Source organism: Drosophila simulans, chromosome X, assembly GCF_016746395.2.
Source record: "Drosophila simulans strain w501 chromosome X, Prin_Dsim_3.1, whole genome shotgun sequence".
NCBI classification, from domain to species: Eukaryota; Metazoa; Arthropoda; class Insecta; order Diptera; family Drosophilidae; genus Drosophila; species Drosophila simulans.
The window spans coordinates 13794487-13806817 of record NC_052525.2 but is presented as its reverse complement, the minus strand read 5'-3'; the positions used below and the strand labels follow the sequence as shown (position 1 = coordinate 13806817).

The window sequence follows — 12331 nt, the reverse complement described above, 5'->3', positions numbered from 1 at the left end:
TGCGGCTCGTTTTGTATTGTAATATCCGGCCGCTTTGGCCGCGCTTCCTGCCTCAAAAAAAAAAAAAAGTGGACAAAATAGAAAAAAAAAAGAAATATAGCAGGCGTTCATTTTTTATTCAGCGCCACTTTTGGCCACCAACAGTCGACTTTGCTTTGCGGCTGTGCGATTTCTGCCAACTTTTATGCAGCTCTTTGTTTGCATTTTCCAACTCATTAAGAGTAATTCGCTTTGCTCTTCGTTATGTATTTTCTGTTTTTTTTTTTTCGCTGCCAGAGTTTTTCCAATTTGGTTCAGCTTTTTTTCAATTTGCTTTGCGTTTTTCAGCGGCGTGTTGAAGGTGCTCGAGTGGAAATTAAACACGCCGCCAGTACGCCCACTTTTCACCTAGGCCCCCCAGTCCACCCACTTCAGACCTGGCCTAAATATTTATGGGCGGCCTAAATAATGGCCAGAACGGTAGAGGATGGTCTGAGCGGACTGGACTGGACTGGACTGAAGCAGGACTTTAGTTAATTAATCATCGCATGAAAAATCACTGTATCAGTGGTCAGCAACAGAATCGCTGGTTGCGGATGTGGATGTGGTTGCGGATGAGGATGAGAATGTGGAGTGTCCAGAGTGCTCAGTGTGTGTAACTGGATGCGAAACTAAACCTGAACCACGACTGAAACTTGGGGCCTAAGCGAGCCCATAAATAAAGTGACAACAAACACACACATACTGTTGTGAAAATTACGCACGAGATTGTTGAACAAGCCAACAAACAACAAGGACGACGACGACGACAGCAAAATGTGGTCAAAACAGAGCTACAAAAATAGCAAAAAAAAAATGGAAAAAAAACAGAAAAAATGCGGGAATGTGACATGAACAACAAGGCGACTGGCGGCTGCCCACTAAGTATGCGCAAGTAAGCGATAGCCTATGAAAAGTGTCCCCCAGATAGGCCAGATATATACATTATATATATATGTATGGCATTCCGCACAGTGACCGAAATTCACATAATCCCATTGGCTCAAGTTTAATCCAAATGTAATTGAACGATTAATCAATCGCCTTTGCACGCTGACACCAAACTCCACCTGGCTGTGCAAACTCAATTGGTCGTTAAATAAAATCACTTAAAATATCAGGAAAAATTTAACATAAAAAAAATATTTTATGAGATATGTATATTTACACGTGTGGCCAGCAAAGATAGTAATGGCTGGAATAAAGAGCGATTTAATCATTCCCTTTTGCACATTCCATGGCTAAAATACGTAGAATATACATACATATATGAACATATCGTATGCATTTATTTTGTGTGCCAGACTTTTACTGACAGACCAAAAAAAAAAAAAGAATAATAATTGTTTAAAAAGCCACTTGCAAATATTATTTGTATGTCGAACCAATAAAGGAAATGTAAATGCTAAATTGAAAAGATGGTGCCTGTGCATACAGTTTACACATAGTGAATTTACCATTTTAAACGTTGAACCCCAAGGCTTGAGTTTCTTTTCCCTTACCAAATTGCTGAATTGATATCATAGCTGAGAGATGGAAACTAATATTTCTTAAATTGACTTTTGTTACACACAAATTTATATAAATTGCAATTTTCGGTTACTCAATATAACCTATGCAGTAAATTTAAAAATATTTTGAACATTTAAAGTGGCTTCTTTGGCAGTGCGGAGTAATTGATTTGTGCACAGCAATCAGTCAGTTGGCCCCACTGTGCCGACACACAAGAGCACAAAGGACATCGAGAGCGGACAGGCCCCGCAAAGCATGCAACAATTTGTGGCACTTGAAAGGCAAGTCGCCCCCAACGCTTGACGGCTGACGGAAGTCCGTTAGCGTGGCCAAAAACGAATGCTAATGTATGTGTGAGCCAGTGTGTAAGTCGCTGTCTGCCTTCGGTAGCAAATATCGTTGTGGTTCTGGCATGGCCAGAACCAGAATAAAATAAATAATCATAAAATAGAAATAAAATGACAAATTATTTCCGTTTCCGTTGAGCGAACTTTGAGGCGTGGTGATGTGGGTGTGCCAGCCACTAGGCCACACCGCCAACGTAGCTCTCTGCCATGTTTCTGACTCGGATTCGGATTCGGAATCCTAGTTTCCTAGCTGCTCGTACATGCCAGGAAAAAGTGTAACGAACGGCGTGGAGAAAACGTGAGCATGGGGGCCTAGAGCGTGGGCAAAACTCGGCTAATATATGCAGCTGCCAGTTGCCAGTTGCCAGTTGCCAGTTACGTCCGCCCTCGCCAGGACCTCCGATGATCCTGGCAGCTTGTGTGACGGGAACAGAAGAACAGCAGCACCAAGTGCATTATGTACTTAATGCGCCCCTGGATTCCATTCCTTTACCGCTGGCATAAGTAATTGGCCTTTCGGCTTTCCCTTAACCGCTCGTTTTGTCAGAAGAAAATGTGTGGTACATCGGGTCGTATACGTGATATCCATACGCACTGTTCTCAATGCCTGGTAGCCGGCCCTTTTGATTTTGTTCTCCTCGATGCGGCTCGCTTTTAATCGATAAGCGAACATGTTCGGTGACCATTGCCAGGTCAGTTCGTTCTCACAATGGTTAAATTAAATATTTACACACGCCGCAAATAGAGCCTTCATGTATGTAAATGTGTGCTTATTGCCAGTTCATAATTAATAATTATTTTATTACTTTCACAAACAAACGGAGAAAAAGGGCAGAGCTCAGAGATACGTAAAGCTAGCAGCCTAATGTATGCTCTACATAATTTCATACATAATTAAATATTTGCAATACTTTCAAAGGTTCGTTGACAGCAAAATAGTTATTTATACTTATTCTATGTATAAGTAGCACACCAAATGTCAAAACTTTATTGTCAATTTCGATTGACAAACGCGAAGAGCGAATCAAGCAGACCGACCCATTCACCACAAAGGGCAGGCCGTGAGCTACAAAATTATGACCGCAATTTGGGAAATGAAATGCATAAAGCAAAATAAGCAAATGGCACGCAAAGTGACCCGAGGCGGCGTCAAAACGCTCTAATTGGCCGCACAAAGCCAACGACAGGAGCTGCGGGTGGCTGGAGGGGCTGAGATGTGGGTGGCGCAATGAGTTGGTTTTTCAGATTCCGAGAAGGGGATGCCGCCGAGTGGGTGTGGCTATTCGTGGAATGAGTCAGGTAGTGGTACTCCCTGCATTTTGATTTCTACACCACGTGTTTGGTTTTTGTGCTAGTTAGCAGATAACCTCGTCTATGTTGCATACGTTTCGTCTTAGCACAAAACTAAATCAGTTACATACATCGGTACATAAACTTAAAAACGTCTGCACTTTAAGCAAACTACAAACTAGATAATCCTTTAATTGTGGTATCTTCAACAAAGTTGCTCGTTAACCGACCCCCATGACTTTTAGGATGAACCACTTATTTGCGATTTCACGTGTGTGTGAAATGAGTGAGTTCAAGGACCAAGCCCCTCAGGTCGACTAAAGGCCCCACACCTGCCGCCGCAGGCCTTCGGATAACTCACTCTGGACACCTCCCACCACCCCCCTCTGATTCGCATTGAACTTGTTTTCAGACGACCAAAGTGTACATAACCTCGTTTCGTATTTATCAACGACTCATCATTGTGATGGAGGGCGCCTGTCAGCGGGCCACGCCCCGCGTCGAGTGTGTATTATGCCGCCACCCCGGGGAGCTGAGAACCTGGTAACTGGGAACGTGGACCGAGGCCGCTCCCGGCGGCCTCTTTCGAGAAACGGGCCCCAAGAGCCCGACGCCCCACGACCGACGCCCGACGAATCTGCCAGCGCCGCCAAAGGAATCTCAAAAATGGCGTGCCGAGCCAAAATTAAGCAAATAAACTTGTCAACACATTCAACTTCATTATCGAGCCAAAAGGCCGCTCCCCGATGGTCTGAAACTTACCCGACTGCAGGCAGAGCTCTTGTGGTTTTTTTGGTTTTTCCGTATGCTCGATTTTTGGTCTCGGACCAAAACGTCCTTGGGCGTCCTCCTGAAAAGAGGCAAAACGAAAAATTAGAATGGGAATTATTATGAACCGGCTCAAGCTGCGAGATCCCAAAAATGTCCGTCCACGAATATTCATATGCGAAATATATTTTGTGGTTTAATTTAGAGTGCCGGCGGGCGTCTGTCGAAGATGAGCGAAGGGGTTTCTCTCAGCTAACCAAAAAGATTTGCAATCACGCACCCAACTTGGCAGCCGGCGGCAAGAAAACACACTCGAAAAAGCCCTTAAATAATTCAAGAAATTCTCCTAAGCACGAACACTCGCCTGCACTGCGAAAATTTAATGTTTACTTAGCTTAAAGCCATTGATGATTTGTGGCATAGTTCTTTTTATAATAATTTCAAAATAAAATATAATATAAATAAAAATTTCATATAAACATGCATTGGGAAAAATATTAAACATTTGTATAATATTTCGGCAACTGGCAAAAGCCAACAGGAAAATGGGCAATGATTCCGCAAATTATTAATTAAACGCAAATTATTAGGAAATTTAATCATAATATAGATTCAATTTGTTTCGAGCACTAAAAGTGTAATTATTGGTACATGTTTGCCAATAAATTTCGAACACCTACATTTAAATGAGTGTATCGAATTGAAAGATTTTTTTTTTGGTAGTGAAGCCACTTCTGCTTCCACAGGGCTAAACATTTTCCATGGCACTGGTGTCGAATTGAGATAAATCATGAAACTTTATAGTTTTACAAGCAGTTGGACACACAATGCCCAACATAATCAGGCGAAGCAACAGTGGGCATCAATTTTACAGCCCCCCAAGCGGGGATCCAAACAATTTGCGCAAATATTGTTGTTTGCATATCGAACCCTTCTCGCCATCGTCATAGCCATAGCCATCGACCATCCACATCCACATCCACATCCACATCCACATCCACATCCACATCCACCATCGCCATTGCCATCGAATCCGACCATCGACATCGACATCCACCATCGCAGCACAATGAGCTGGGCGAGCAAACAAATTTATGACCATCATAACGGCCGGGCTTGGTCGAAGTGGAGTCGAGTCGAGTCGAGTCCGGCAAACACGGGGCCGACAAAATGTCTATAGTGCTACATAATAATCATAATAATAAATAGCAATAAAAATGCTACAAAGGAAATTAAATTTCTGTATCCGCAAAGAATTTCAAAAGTGCACACAGGAAACGACAGCGAATCCAGCGGGGGCAGGACCAAGGCCTGCGGAGTCCTTTCGTTTCGACACTTTGCGGCCCTTAAATTGGCCCATAAGCTGTTTAACTGAGTTATCAAGGAGGAGGAGGCTTCGAAGACCTCCAGCCTCGGGCGCCGGATCCTCCGCCCCAGTTCCAGTTGCCAGTTGAAAGTTGCCAGGACTCAAGTGGCACTGCCCACACAGCGTGACAGGATGGCTATATTAATGTTAATTAATGTTAAATGCCTAGGCGTTTCAAAATCATCTGCACGGCAGTGAGTGTGTCCTGGAAGCCTTCGATTGCCCATCAACATCATTAATAATTAAGTAATTAGTTGGGGTTGTCAAGTTGATTGCACTATCGATAATATCGATGTTTAATTTATAGAACTAATATTAATGGTATCGATGTTTGATAGTCGTTGTATCAGTAGTTTAAGACTTTTCATATAATCCAATAGCCAAAACCAACACAGCATCGATATTTTGCCACACCAATCGCATACATGTCCAGGTGAATTTTGTTTGAAAGGTCAGTTATGATGGACTTCCTCCAGTTTCACCTAAGTCCTCCTCCGTGGGAGGCGACGGATGGAATGTCCTTTGAACGAGCAGTGGCAAACCAATTCAGCAGTCGCATTTAACGGGCTGACAATGGCGCATATAAAGCGCTTTGTTCCACATCGCCGGCAATTGTGGGCGGTGGGGCGTTGTCCCGTGAAAGCAGGGGGCGTGGCCGGCCATATATGACGTGTGACAAATTTTTGCGGTTCCGAGGGTCCGAGAATTGGAGGTGGCAAATGGAAAACGTGTGTGTGTGTGCAGCACGTTGGTTCCCTCTCGTCTATGGCCGGAAAATTGTCCAACATATCCGGGAGCGTTGAGGTTGGCTGCCCAGTGTGGAAAATCGGTCGTCCGAGGAGGTGGAGAAAAAGGGGGGCGCAGGAGGCGGAGAAGGGGCTGCCCGTTTTACTTGCAGTTAAATAGGGCGGAAAAATAATTGAACCATTATCAGGCGGTCTGACGTATCCAGAACCGCACCAACACACACACACACAGTATATCCTTGCCTTGGTGAATAAATTTCGAGCTTGTTTTTGCCTTTGGTTTATTGTGCTTATTACAAAATATTTAACACCAGGCCATCATCCAACAGCCACGCCCACTGTCCACCGCTGCGGCACTTGGGCGCTCACCGCTCGTCCCGTCAGCAAATTGTTGCCTCATTGTAAAAATTTATGTTAATATTTTAAATTTTTATGCTGGCAGGCGGCGAGCTGGCTGAAGCGAAACTGAACGCCCCCAGTTGTTTGTTATTGGCCTGGATGGCTTGGTGTCCCGGGCACAACGCCCCTTGTCGCTTGTAAAATGTAATGTAATTTCTACGCTGGCGGCTCTAGGCCACGGACGTTGCCAGGACAAACAGGACTCGCTGCTCACTGTTCCGTATGCCATATTCAGTGTTGTTCGGTGGCAAGGAGACTGCCTTCCACCGCCCACCTACTTTACTGAAACAGGAGAGCCGCTTAAAGAGCACTGGTGGTCGGTCATATTTAAAAAAAAAAAAAAAAGCCGCAAAACTGCAATGACAGTTAACGTTACTGGACACGCATGTGTAGTGGGATTTTTATAAATATTTAACGCTCATATTTTATGCGCATTTTTCATGCGGACCAGCTTGAGCGGACAACGGACAAAAGGACAAAGGACGGCGGACAGCGGACGGCGGACATCAGGACTGCAGGACGTTCGGCATCATTAATTAATCCCAAAACGTTGATCCTGATGGACCGCAGAAACCCAGAAAGCCCATGGCGTTTCGCACACACCGGTTGACAGGCTGCTGCTTTGGGCTTTAAGTGCTGGTGGTGCTGCTGTTGCTGCTGCTGGTAGGAAAATTCTTCACTGGAATTATGAAGGGGAAAAATAAGCGGACACCAGCTGGAAAATGCTAAGGCTTCTGCTATTTTGCTCCTGCCTTCTGCATTGTGTGTGTGTAAGTGTTTTAACGTCACGTCCTTTTCGCCCAGCATATTGCGGCATGTTGTTGCGTTGAGCCTCATTAAGCGCACTTTGTCCTGCCGACTGTGTCCATTTAAAGGAAACTCCGTCGATCCAACCGCCAGCCGGCCAGCATCGCCATCCTCCGCTGATTCATTCCTTCTCGTTTGCCATAAATTATTTTTAAATGCATACTTATGTGGAATTTTGCCACGCGCTGCCGCGACAACTTTTCATAATTTTTATTTACATGATGCGGTTGTGGGCGGCGGTGGCTACAGAGGTCCTGCCAGCAAGGACCAAGGATGCTCGCTGTATTGCGGAGGTGGGGCATTTTCAGTGGCGGCGTGTAACCGCATTAAAATGATTTGTAACGAGCGATGGCGTGCCCGTCTGAGGCCCGATGCCGTTGCAAAAAAAAAAAAAAATAAACGAACAGTTCTGGAAAAGTGGCCAGGACGGCCGGGACGGCCAGGATGCATGCAGGATGTGCAGGGGTGTCCTGCAGCATTTACCACACGCATCACTTGCCACGGCGCCTGCATCTGAATCCCTGACATCCTCCGATGTCATCGCGCCCCTCGAATGCCATTGCATTTCAGCCGGAGGTCATTCGGGTCGGTCGATTGGGAGGTGGCGCTGGTTATCCTGGTTCAAATGCACATTTAAGGACGTGGAGCGACGAAACAAGCCCCGAAGAACTTTAAAGTGTTCTCGTTAAAGCCATTCTCTACTTTTAATTCTTACAAAAATGTAAAAACTTCGAACTTTCAAGGCAAAGTTGAAGCATACATCAAACATGCCATCCTTAACATGAAACAATGAACCATTGATAAAGAAAGTTAATCTTCAAGAAATAAACAGTTTCAATTTTGAGTTTTATAAAATTGGGAATATACTGGGAATAATAAGAAAAAGACACCGACTTGGCAAAATTTTATATTTTTCCAAGAATTTTTTATTACAAATTGACTAAAAATCGACATTCAACTAAAAGATCAACATTTTAGTGCAGCTAATTACAACTGCTAATGATCCCCATCATTTTTTGGGAGCCCAGGGTAAAATAAATTTTTTGTAATTTTTCGCATTTTTTTATAAATCATCAAATTTTTCAAAAAATGACAAAAAATTAAAATTTTAAAGTTGGAATCCAGAAAGATTAGAAATTAAATACCGAGCTCAACGAGGTATGATGACATTCCATTTTTGGACTATTATTTCCAATTTTATGGAGAAAAAACTGAATGTTTTTATACAGAAAAGGAGAAAAAGACTTTTACCAAAATGTTAATTTCTTGGATGCCGTCTTTAATCACAACTTGGCTAAAAGTGACCACACAGCTAAAAGAATAACATTTTTGTGCAGATAATAACCAATTCTAATGATCCCTATGATTTTTTGGGAGCCCAGGGTAAAATAATTTTTTTGTAATTTTTCGCATTTTTTATAAGGGGTAACATCATCAAATTTTTCAAAAAATGCCAAAAAATTAAAATTTTAAAGTTGGAATCCAGATGGATTAGAAATTGAATACCGAGCTCAACGAGGCATGACATTTAATTTTCTGACCATTTTTTCCAATTTTATGGACAAAAATGTACTATTTTTAGGCGGAAAAAGTGGAAAACGAGTTTTGTCATATAACCAATACGAGTATTTACAAAGGGAGATATATCTTATATTATTATTTTTTTATTTTTCTTAAATTGATCATATGGTGTGTTTTAAATGGTGTCCATTTCACTCATATTTAATTTATACAAGTGAGCCAATTTTAATAATCTAATTGTTAACTTACACATTCCTGGAAAAGCAATTTGCTTTGCTTCAATTAAGCAATCCACTAACCAATCTGGCTTAAGGATAAATTTCTTTCCCACCCTGCACTTAAATAAAATAGTTGCAAAAACAAAAGCTGCATATAAATTATTAACACAATTTCCGACACCAAACTTTTCGAAGGGGAACTGAACTTTTTGCCATGTCTGAAATTTAAGCTGAAGTAAGTATTGTGCATCTGGGCATAATCCCAAGTGCAGCTTAGTTGGTTCCTTCTTCAGCTGGTCGAGTGTACACCGAATAATCCTCTTTGCTGCCCAGCAAATGTATGGATAGACACCATTCCATGCCACACCATCCCTATCTCTATTCCTATCCCAATCCCCATCCCTATCCCTATCCGAACCCATCCCATTGTAATCAATCTAATTATTATCAACTTTGCATTCGCAAATCCGCCCACAGTAGCTCCCTCGTCTGGCCCCTTCTGCTCACCCTTTTGGATGCGGGGATTCAAGGACTACGGGGCCACCATATGGTGGGAGCTTCGTCAATCTGCTCAGTTATAAATAATACCATCGAGCATATGTTCGGTTGGATGGTTGGTTGCTTGGCTGGTTGGTTGGTTGGTACCGCCCTCAATGGGTTGCCATCTTATACTATATGTACTCACATAATATATTACGTACTATATAAATGCAGGCATTTGCTGCTCCTTCTCGCTATCAATGGGTTTTTAATTGAGTTTACTTGGGTTTTTCCATTGCGACACTGGATATGCTTGCAAGTGTCTGCTGATTTCACCTTTCTGATGACATTTTAAGAGTCCTTCGTCCATAGACAAACTCGCACATCCAGGCAAAGGAATTACCTTAATTATTTATATTTAGGTTTTGCCCGGCCTTTGTGTGTCGTGTGTGTGTGGGTGTGTGTTTGTCTGTGCCTCCCACAATTTTTCCCCACAAAAGTGGAAATGATGAACTGGTAAAATATTCAGATTTGATGACAGCCAGGAGATACATCCCCAACTCCCGCACTCTTTCGACCACTCAATCAACCGCATCGATCGATTTTCAATCTCAGCCCGAGTGGAAATTGTTATGAAGTTTGTTTATTTATTTATTTTCTGTGAAAACTGTTGCAGTTCATTTCGCCTCTTTCTCTTGGCATTTTTCGAGCAATTTTTTATATTCGTATTTTGAACTATTTATGCTTGACAGCTGACTTTTGCTTTTGGGTCTACAAATTCGTTGGATAAACAAATACAAATGCAGAATAAGAGATCCTGGATCAAATAGCCCCACCATTTAATTACTTAAGCTATCCAAGTGAGTATGTGCTTAGATATGTGGCAAAATTTGTGGCGATTTGCCAGCAAATCTCAGGGAATTCGAAATGGAAAAGAAATGCGTTAAATTCGAGAAATTGCACTGCTAATTCCAAAGACTTGAGAAGAAAAGTTGCCCAAGGGTTTGTTTTCAAAGGCCTGAAATGCAAGGGCTTCTTTCTATTCAAGAAGTTTTTTCTTTTTCTTTGGTAATTGCAAAAGTAAATTGAAATTGTTTTTATTTAGGTTACATTTAGAAAGAAAAACTGATTGCAGTTAAGAACTCGATTATTGAACATGGAAAATACCCATTTATCCGAACAAAACCCAAATGTTTTAAGGCTTCAAGTGGTATGAAAATAGTTTTTTTTTTAAACTTTCATATTTTTTCCACTTGTGAAAAGCTTAAAATTTCTATAGACTTGGAGTTTCTTTGAAAGCACTTGCAGCAAAATAGCGCTCTGTAGCTGGATTTTTGATTGAATTAAAATTTAAACTGGGGTTTTCAATATATTCTTTTCACTTCAATTTCCGGCTGGCTCTTGAAAATTATTTTAAATTTCTCTTTGACGGTCTATTAAACTTTCGCATGACACAAGATGATTGAATTGTGGTATGCTGGCCGCCGAGAAATCACATGAATCATGTGGGCGTGGCACCAAAATTTCTACACAATTTCCTTTGACATTTTCGCCATTTGCGAAGGCATCAAGTTGTGCAAAAAACGAATACAAAAACATCAAATGGCGTTTAATGTTAACGCTTTGTTGCCGATGTTAGCCAACTCCTTTAGCCACCCAACTTGTTTTTTTTTTCCCTCCAGTTTGTTCACATAATTTAAATTCCATGCCTGTTTCGCTTTTTGGTCGCCAACCAAGCTGTTTTACTATGCGACGCACATACAAAGAGTGCCATAAACGAAAATGGCCGTCCCGTGACTATGTGTGTGTGTGTGTGTGCGAGAGTGCATGCGTATGTGTTAGCCGCTGTGTGCGTGTTAGCCGCTGAAACTGGAACTTCAATTCAATCAATTACGCGCTAATGCACTTCAAAGTGTATTCCGTTATACAAAACAATATCGCGGGCCAGCAACGCCAGCAACAAAAATAAGAACCACTCCCGACCACTGACCGAAACAAAGTCAAACGTCGAATTAAGCGGACACACTGAGCGAAAATTCTGGGCTGAATTAGATACTTTTTCCAAAATTACCATAAATATAATCAAAAACTAGTTTGTGATCGTATAAAGGTTCTTAAATGTGAATAAATATTAATTAAATGGCTTAATACTTTAGTTATATCTTACATTCTTCATCTAAAGTTATTCATTTATATTTTTTTTTCCTTAAATTAATATATTATAAGTTAATATATTATACCACCCCTTTGGCACTTCCTAGGTATTCCTATTTCATAGGCTATTTCTTCACATTTTCCAAAAGTTTCCCATTTCCCCAAGTGCACTGAAACACCAGGTGAGCTCCAGATGGAAAAAAGGGGTCGTTGCGTGAGATCTTTTTGTTTGCCGGCTCGGATGTCAGCTAAAGGGATGGGCTTGATGATAAGGGGTTAGAGCAGGATCAGGGGCAGGAGCACACGTATTTGTGGGTGGCAGCTGCCTAACCCTTGTAACCCGTGACCTTTTCAGCACCCCCACACGCACACACACACGGACTCACACTCACACTTACACTCCACCCACCCAGAAAATGTGTGTGTGGTGTGCTATTGTTTGCGTGCGTTGACAAGCGAAAGGAAAATCCATTGAAATTCAATTTAAAGAATGTTGACAAACGTTTGTCATGAAACTGCGACAATACGCCTGTCGACAGCTTAAAGCGAGTCTTGGCCAGGTGCTGATTTCCAGGTACTGCAATGTCATTGAAAAACTCACGGATCAACCTTGAAAATCATTTAATCTGACAAGAAAAGCCAGGCGGGATTTGAGCTGGGACTCATTACGACTTGGTCTGGATTTAAGCCAATACATTTTTATAA

The 12331-nt window shown here is 42.0% G+C and overlaps 1 protein-coding gene across 4 annotated transcripts in view; it reads right to left on the bottom strand.

Moving 5' to 3' along the window:
• The window catches only part of LOC6725945 (zwei Ig domain protein zig-8), a 139072-nt gene that overhangs the window by 100923 nt on the left and 25818 nt on the right, over nucleotides 1–12331 (bottom strand). For all 4 annotated transcript variants that reach the window (XM_016173900.3, XM_016173902.3, XM_016173901.3 and 1 more), the window contains one exon: nucleotides 3930–4017. The gene's annotated coding sequence lies outside the window, so the exon portion shown is untranslated. The remainder of the gene's footprint in view (nucleotides 1–3929; nucleotides 4018–12331) is intronic.